Here is a 7,804-nt window from a genome sequence, read left to right as displayed (position 1 = left end):
CCAGAGCCCGACGCGGGGCTCGAACTCACGGACCGCGAGATCGTGACCTGGCTGAAGTCAGACGCTTAACCGACTGCGCCACCCAGGCGCCCCTGTTTTTAAAATTTAAAAAGCATTAGTTCATGATTAATTCATGCCACCAAAACAGGCCGTTCATTGTCATCTTATAAAGATTAATGTCCAAGCCAGTACGAAGGTTTGTACTTGAAGTTCGTTCTGTATCACACTTGAAGGTAACTGACAAAATCCCGAACATGGCTGGGTCTTCTACTGTCCTTTCCTTCCAGGGCCTTCTTTCCAGCCTCCCCCCACCCCTCCTCAGATGCGCCACAGGACCCTGGGTCTGTTTTCTGGGATGTTTATCATCCTTCTTGCGGCTGAAGTCCCGTAGCCCAGCCCATGCTGCTGTTGTGGGGCCGTCCTGACACTTAGTAGCTGTGGGGCCACCCCTTGGCTTCAGTTTCCTCCCACAAAACATGGGCGTTTTTACAATGATCTGTTAGATTGGGTTTTGAAGATTAAGTGGAGGGGCGCCTGGGTGGCTGAGTCCGTTGAGCGTCTGACTTCGGCTCAGGTCACGATCTCGGGTATCGTGAGTTCGAGCCTCTCATCAGGCTCGCTGATGTCCCCCTCTCTCTGCCCCTCCCCCACTTGTGCTCTGTCAATAAATAAACATACAAAAAGGAAAATTTAAGTGGGATAAAATGATCAAGTATCCAGTCTCATAGCTTTTGCAAAAGTTCTGCTCCCCTCCCCCCAGACCTCCCATGTCCCCTTTGCTGTAAGCGTGCCTTTTCTCGGCCCTCAGTTCCCAAATCCTGTACTTTCTTCAAGACTGTTCGATTTTGACCTTTGGTTCATTCAGTAGAGATGTATGCAGGGCTGTCTCCTGGTCAAGCCCTCTGCTGCCCCTGGGGACACAGCAGCCCCTGGGAGTCGATGAGAGCCTGCCCTCCCGGAGGGAGGGAGGGGTCCTGCGGTGAGGGGTGCTGCTTCACATACAATAAAAGACGGTGACGTGCTATCGAGGAACTGGGAGGCAGTGAAAGGCTCCTTGTGAAAATGACATTTGAGCTGAGACTAGGAGGAAGGGTGAGGGCCAGCCCCTGGCAGGCTTCAGAGAGAACCTTTGAGGCAGTCCTCACGTGGACCCCAGCTCGGTGGCTTTGCAGAACAGTGAGGGGCCTGTGTGCAAGGGCATCTTAAGGAAAGTGAATTACTCAAGGTAGAGCCAGGAGGCAGGGCGCATGGGGCGTGCTGGCCATGGCTTTGATGAGGAGCTGAGAGGCCACCGGAGGGTGACGTGAGGGGGCTGACTTCTTAGAAAGACCCCCATCCCTCATGCTGCTGAGAAGAGAAGGGACACTGGGGGCAGGGACCAAGAAGAGAAGCAGGGACACCAGTGTGGAGGCTTGTGTCCACCAGGCGAGTGTCCAGGGAGGCGATGGCGGAGGAGGGGACCAGTGGCCAGCCTCTGCACAGAAGGTGTCTTGAAATGGCAGGCCTTTCCAAAGTAAATGTTGGGGCATCCAGGACCATGGTGTTCTCGCCGCCTTCCTTCCCCCTGCCTCCGTGCTCTAATACAGCCATTCTCATGTGTTTTCAAGTAAATAATAGGGATCCCTGGGAAAATAGAAACACAGAATGCTTGACAGCCCGCCCACCCGTACATCGGCTGGCTCGAATACTTCCTGTGTGTGGATCGCACTTATGGCCCTCAGTTTCCGGTCCCCTAAGAGACACGCGTGCTTTCTGCAGATGAGGAAAACTGAGGCCCTACTACGTTCAGCCACTGGCCTTGGCTTTACAGAGAAATACACACTGGTTGGGATTTGCAAACACAGCGAGTCTGGCTTTCCAGACCCTGAGTCCAAGTAGCAGCATGGACTCTGGGTTCCTCTGGGCTTCCGGGCTCCTGGATCTGAATCATTGATACTGGAGCTGAGGGAGAGCATAAGCCTCATTGGTGTTTGGATCAGTAGACAACGAAGGTGCCCAAGGGGGCGTTTCTGTGGTTGGGAGGGATGAGGATACTCTTTGTGGTCGTTCAAGGTCACGAACTTTGCCGGTCCTGGGATTCCATCTGGCCCTCGAGAGTAGACACGTCCAGACTGATGCCTGCACCTGCCCTGTTCCCACACTCTCCATCCGTGGGAATCCCTCTTGGACTCCTCTCTACCGTCCTGGGACACCTTCTCTCTAGATCATGCCTGCAGGGCAAGTTTTCAAGGAAATGTTGAATATGAAGTGAAACCCCTCCATTCATTTAAAGGGAGACTGTTTCTTTTTTTTTTAATGTTTTATTTATTTTTGAGAGAGAGAGAGAGCGAGAGCGCATGAGTGGGGAGGGGCAGAGAGAGAGGGAGACACAGAATCGGAAGCAGGATCCAGGCTCTGAGCAGTCAGCACAGAGCCCGACGTGGGGCTTGAACCCACGAACCGTGAGACATGACCTGAGTCGAAGTAGGGCGCTTAATGGACTGAGCCACCCATGCACCCCGGGAAGACTATTTCTAACCTTGAACAGAAGAGTTCTTGTTTCTCTGAATTACTCTCTTTGGGGTGCTTTTTGTCGCCCTGAAAATAACGTTAAACATAGTAGCAGCTACTTTGAGTGTTTTCTGTACTGTAGTTAGATAAGTTCTTCACTTTCTCACACTAGCCCTGCGAGGAAAGGCTTATTAGTCCTATTCCTAGATGAGAAAATCGAGGACCAAAAAAACAAAGGGACTGGCACCAGGAGCTCATAAAGCATGGGCGTTGTGGCAGTCACAGTTCGGGCCCTGGCTTTGCTACTCCCCTGCAAGGAGCGTCTTCTCCGTACCCTGCGTGGCCTGAGTTTTCTCTTTTGTTAAGAGGAGGAGTCGGGCTCACTGCCCCGTGAGGCTCCTCCAGCTCTGTGGGTCTGAAGCCACCAGGGGTCTTCCCCAGTGGGATCCGCGCCCCCGGCGGTACCTGCAGCCCCGCAGGGGGAGGAGGGACGAGCAGCACCTGACTGGCTCACAGAGCGCAGGGCAGACTGAGTGTCCCCTTGCTCTCGGTGCCAGGAGCCTCGGAAACACGGCTTCACACTGCTTCTCGGGCCCTCCTTCTCCTGTCCCTGCTCGGCTTCCTATTTTGGCTGGGAGGGTGGCTGGAGGAGGGCACCCACGCGTGTGTGAGAAAGTCGAGAAGGCTTGCAGATCTTGTGGGTGGTCAGTGAGAACACAGACGTGGGCTGAGTCACCACCGCACTTGGGAAGCTAAGGACGGGCACCGGCGAAGCCGGAGGCCCAAGTGCGGCGGCCGCGCCTGAAATGCCAGCCTTGACTCATTCGGCGGGGGCCCGGAGGCTTGCAGTCACCTCCTCTCCTGTTTATGCTGAGGCTTCAGGGAGGGTAAATAGAGCACTCCTCTGCAGTAGGGGTGGGGGGGGTGCGGTCTCCTCACTGCAGCCCTCCCCCCTGCAGGCTCTTCTGTGGGACCCACCCAGGCCTGATGGCCGTCCCTTCCTTTAAAGAGCTCAGAGTCTAACCTGAAGGAGAGTTGTGCCTCTAGACCATCACGGGCCGCTACGACCTGCACACAGCCAGCTGGGGCTTGTGTTGCAGGCGGTGGCGGGGGGGGGGGGGTAGGCATGGCCGTTCAGGAGGGGCTTCCTGGAGCTGCTGCTTGGACCTGTAAGCCTGGGAGCTCATCAGGTGGAGGTGACAGGTGGGCCGTCCGGGAGCACACATGCACGCACGAGTACGCACCCACTCAGGGGTCCGCGAAGGTGGAGGGAGAGGTGAGCCTCCGTCCACTGTGGCCACACACTCCGCTCCTGGGTGAGCGCCCCAGGACCTGCCCCCAAGGGCCTGGAGCTTCACACGGTTTGGGGTATTGGTGCTTCCTTGTGTTTGGTGTTTGGGGGGCCTCTGCCCGAGTTTGCCTGTTAGCCTTTTACGAGGTTGTGAAACCTTGTATGCCATCACGCCTGCGTTCTCAGATGCTGCTAAAGAGGGGCACAGAACCTTGAGGATAACAGGAACTCAGCATTGCGTGGGGTGTTTCTATTTGCACTGTCTTGACACATGAAAAAAATAAACACGTACGGTCCATTTTGGTTTCCACACTGAAGGGAAGAAAATGCTTTTAAACATCAGGCGGCCAGCTGGCTGGGGCTGCATTTGCTTTGATGCGTGAGTCAGAGGTGGGGCGTCTGGCCTTCCCTCTGCCTCCTGGAGGCTGGGAGACCCTGGAGAAGCTCACAGCCTTGCACTCATCAGTGCAAGGGGCTCATCCTTTCTCTCCTGCCATGTCCACGGCATTTTTAAAGGGTTTCTTCCTTATCATAATAGCTTGTACTTACTAAACATCATAGGCCAGGCTCCAAAGCAATTTCCATTTGGGGAAATTGAGGCACAGCGAGATTAAGGTCTTGCCTGAGGCTGTAAGCTGCTGAGGGTTGAGCTCTGAGTCCTTTGATCTGGCCAGGTCCAGACAGGCTGCCCGTGTGGGTCATAGACTTCTCTGTGCATCTTTACGTCATGGCACTTATCCTCGTGAACCCGTTGTGACCTGGCTTTCTCCTTTCTGAGCTGTGTCTTCTGAGGGCCTAAGGGCCATGGCTCAGTTGTCTCTGTGTCCCTGGTGCCTTGAGTAGTTCTGTGTACTTGATCCCAGTGTGTTGAAAGAATGCACATCTCTCTGAGATGGTCCTCCTTTGTTCCTAAGCAACAGCTCTGAAAAGACCCTGTGGGCCCATCTTCCGGATGTGAACACTCAGGCTCAGAGATTTCACGTGACTTGTCTAAGTTCCCATGCAGAGGTGAGGCCCCGGGGTGGGGAGCTCATGCCAGTGAGATACTCTCACAGCAAGACAGAAGCCTGCCTCCTGGGTGACCCTCCCTGTTTGCCGAAGAAATGCCGATTTTCATGCTTAATGGGATCATTTTTCTGGAACATGTAGCAGGGATCATGCCAGGCCGAAAACTGGAGTTCTTACCTCAGCAGAACGTCTGCCTGGATTAAATTGCCTGGGGATGGGCATCTGGTGGGGGATGGGCATCTGGTGGGGGATGGGCATCTGGTGGGGGATGGGCGGCTACAGGTGACTCAGAAAGATTTCCACGGCACGCTCCTTGTCTCAGACCCCAGGGCAGGCCGCGCGTCTGATGGGATGCTCGCCCACTTTCTGGGTCATGCTCTGGCTATCCCTTCTCTGCCCTCACCGTTCTTTGTAGCATGAGAGGCCCCCTTCCTGGACCACGCTGTAATTTACAATTATAAAAAGATATAAAAAGATTCATAATCTTTGCAGCAGCATCAGCTTTTCATGCCCTTTTCATAAAGTGTGTGCTAACGCATGTGAAGATCAACAGACTTTTTTTTTCATTTAATCTTTTCAAAGCCACACATGTGGAAGACTGACGTTTTAAAAGGAAAAAAAAAATACGTCCTAAAGGAAGATGTGTTTGTAAAAGGATTTGCCTCTAACCAGTATCTAATGAGGCCCTGAAATCCTGGTGTCTCTCCAGATCACAGTTGTATATACCCTTCTTAGCAGCGGATCTGTCCCGAGACACCCAGTGGATGCCTGAGTCCATCGGTAGCACAAACCCTGTGTGCACTGTGTTTTTCCCTGTGCGTCCGTACCGCTGATAAAATTTAATTTATAAAACAGGCACGGTGTGAGACTCACAACAATAATAACAAAATGAAACAATTATAACAATACCGTAATGAAAGTTAGGGAATGTGTTCTTTCAAAACATCCTATGGCACTCACCTTCTTGTGACGATGGGAGATGATCAAAGGCCTACGTCGCGAGATGTAGCAAGGAGGCTGACACGGGCACTGTGACAGAGAGTTAGGGCTACTGCGGGGATCATGTTTCCACCCCGCAGTTGACCGCAGGTGATGGAAACCACAGAAAGCAAAACTGTGGATAACGGTCGGGGGAGGCATGGTAGTCTTAATATTTTTAACAAATTTCCTCAGAGGCAACTGAGAATGGTCTAAAACGTGTGAGGAAAAATGCGAACCACTGATGAAACATTTTAGAAATATCGCAAAGAGAAGCACAGTTACTCAATGTTAGTTGATGTGGAGGCCGGGCCTCCAGGGCCCCTGGAACTTCTAAAATAGAGGAGGGTGGCCTCATGCTTTGGGGCTGGATTCTGTGAGCGGCCTTTTGAGTTTCTGCCAGCGGCGTTGAAAGCAGAAATAAGATAATAACTGCTGGCTGGTGACTGATTGCCAACCGCCAGGAAATGGTCAAGGTTCCTTAGTAGACACGTGACGCTCTCCGGTCCTCAGCACCTGATGCACTGGCATGCTCCCCGCGTCCCTGGAGAGACAGCGTCCTCACAGGGTCTCATGCAAGGACTCAGGCTCAGCTATGACACCAGAGTGGGAGGGGGGAATAGTCCCGGCAAGAGGGTGGTGACCAGGACAGCAGGGTGATGGCTTTGGAGATGGAGGGAAGGGGACGGATTTGAGAAGCTAACAATGGTCAGAGTTGACAACAGGTGTCTCTGGGGGTGTCTTAGACCATTCCAGTGGGCTAGAACAAAATACCAGCCTGGGTAGCTTATGAATCACAGAAGTGTGTTTCTTGGGGCCCCTGGGTGGCTCAGTTGGTTAAGTGCCTGACTCTTGGTTTTGGCTCAGGTCGCGATCTCACGGGTTCATGGGGTCAAGCCCCACATCGGGGCTTGGGATTCTCTCTCTCTCTCCCTCTCTATCTGCTCTTCCCCCGGCTTGCTCTCTTGCTCGCTCTCTCTCAAAATAAATAAATAAACTTTAACAAAATTAAAAAAAGAAAGAAATACGTTTCCCATGGTTCAGGAGGCTAGAAGCCAGAGGCCGGGGGGGAGCATGGCCTGATGAGGGCCCTGATCTCGTCGTAGAGCCCTTGTGCCCTCACGTGGCAGAAGGGGAAGGCAGCCGTCTGGGGTCACTAATATAAGGGCACTGATGTCATTCCTGGTGGCTCCACCCTCCATGACCTACTCGCCTCCCAGAGGCCCACCTTCTAATAAGTTCACTTTGGGGATTAGGTTTCAACATATGGATTTGGGGGGACACATTCATACCCGGCAGGGGGTAAGGGGAAGAGAGGACTAAAATCCAACATTGGTCAGCACCAGACAACTGGGTGGGTGGTGGGCACCCTTCTACAGCCTTGGGGTCACTCCTCACACCTCCAGCATAAGGAGTGGAGAGCCCTCTATCTCCTGGCCCCGTGACCAGGGCAGAGGGCCGCAGGCCACGGTTTTGGAAGAGAGAACCAGGAGTCTCTCCCACCCAAACCATGAGTTTTGCATGTCTTTGAATAGACCGCTCTGTGTGGTAGTGGTTTACAACTGAAGGAAAGCAAACACAGAAAGAAAAATCTCAGTGAAACCTGATAATGAAAGGAAAAGCAAATTCGAAACGCAGCATTCATACAGTTATTAACAGTTATTCTTGGTGAAGTCAGCTTTAGGTGTCCCTGGAGGGCTGGGAGTCACATCTGTTTTCAACCCTCTGTGTTACCCCTGGGGGGGTAAAGCTTTATTAAATATATATATATTTATTATTTATTAATATATATACATACATATAATACATATATTTATTAAATATATATATACACTTAAAGTTTATTTATTTTTAGAGAGAGTGTGTGCAAGCGGGGAAGGGATAGAGAGAGGGGTAGAGAGAGAATCCGAATCCCAAGCAGGCTCTGCACTGTCAGTGCCGGGTTTAAACTCACAAACTGCGAGATCGTGACCTGAGCCGAAGTCAAGAGTCGGACACTTAACTGACTGAGCCACTCAGGTGCCCCTGGGGGGTAAA

This window comes from Lynx rufus, unplaced genomic scaffold, assembly GCF_022079265.1.
Source record: "Lynx rufus isolate CCGP_SWC_20201006 ecotype Redwood Valley unplaced genomic scaffold, mLynRuf1.p SCAF_12, whole genome shotgun sequence".
Classification (NCBI taxonomy): domain Eukaryota; kingdom Metazoa; phylum Chordata; class Mammalia; order Carnivora; family Felidae; genus Lynx; species Lynx rufus.
This window is presented reverse-complemented; position numbering follows the sequence as displayed.